The sequence below is a fragment of the Chrysochloris asiatica genome, unplaced genomic scaffold, assembly GCF_000296735.1.
Source record: "Chrysochloris asiatica unplaced genomic scaffold, ChrAsi1.0 scaffold00058, whole genome shotgun sequence".
Taxonomy (NCBI): Eukaryota; Metazoa; Chordata; class Mammalia; order Afrosoricida; family Chrysochloridae; genus Chrysochloris; species Chrysochloris asiatica.
The window spans coordinates 2,552,852-2,553,963 of NW_006408576.1; the positions used below are offsets into that span (position 1 = coordinate 2,552,852).

A 1,112-nucleotide genomic window follows, 5' to 3' on the forward strand; every position below is an offset into this window, starting at 1 on the left:
TAGGCAGGTTAGCATGGGCTAAGTGGGACAGAGGTAAATAATGATGTATGCACAACCTTGGAACAACAGGGCTCTGGGATACAGGGATTGAGACACAGTTGGAATGGGGAAAAGGGGGGAATAATGTTAAGATGCTTGGCTGTCTTCTGAATCTTGGTTTCCCTTGCATACCATTATGAAATAGACACTGGAGGGGGAGAGAAAAGAATAGCCAGCAGTATCACCATAGAAAGCTTGTAAGTCCATCTTCTGCCAATAACATGTTGGAATACCTATAGGACTACAAGCTGCCCAGTGAAGGAGCCTTCCTTTGGAGCCTCTGCATTACATAAGACTATAGGTGGATTCCTGTACTGCATCCAGAATCTTTTGAGTTGGGAAATTTCCACTTGAAAGGACAAACCAACCAGCCTGGAGCAGCCAGAAGAACAGAAGATACTTCGTGAAAAAAAGACTAACAGGAAAAATACAAAACACTAACAGGAAAAATACAAAACAATATAGGCAGTCTGATTACTACAAGAACAAGCAAGTTGCTCCCCCAGGAGACATCAAGGAAACTGGTTGAGTCCCCTCAGGGCAAACACCTTTCTAAGACTAAGACTCAATGGGAATACACGCTCTGATTGGTGACCATGTTCATCAGAGTTAAGGGGAAGTGAGGGAAAAAACAGAAATGAAGCTGTGATTTAAGCCCTACAACATTCAGTAGACTCCTGTGAAGCCTGATGGAGACCTGGTTGGCCAGCAGTGTGGCAGGACTTGGCAATGCTTGTGCCAGAGTCAGTGACATAGCCACAGAGGACTAGAGTTGAGAGTGAAGCATCTAGCTGATAAGAAGCGAGGGCATATGCATAAGAATACCCAAACTTGCAGATAATACCCACGTGACCTGGCTTCAATGTCAGAGCTCAAACTAGAAGAAGAAACAAGAGGAAAAAAAGAGATATCTGATACAATTTGATGACCTTGACCTACACCTATGGATGCAGTAACTCAAAAGAGGGAACAAATCTTTACAGTGAGAAGCAGTGACACTAGAGATGGAGGCAGAGATGATGATGTGGAGAGATGGCGTGGCTGGGGACTTTAGACCCAGAGAGGGAGAGAGC

The 1,112-nt window shown here is 44.5% G+C and overlaps 1 protein-coding gene across 1 annotated transcript in view; it reads left to right on the forward strand.

Annotated features, from left to right (window-relative positions):
* SNTG2 (syntrophin, gamma 2) overlaps positions 1-1,112 on the forward strand; it is a 624,924-nt gene that overhangs the window by 335,329 nt on the left and 288,483 nt on the right. The window lies entirely within an intron of this gene.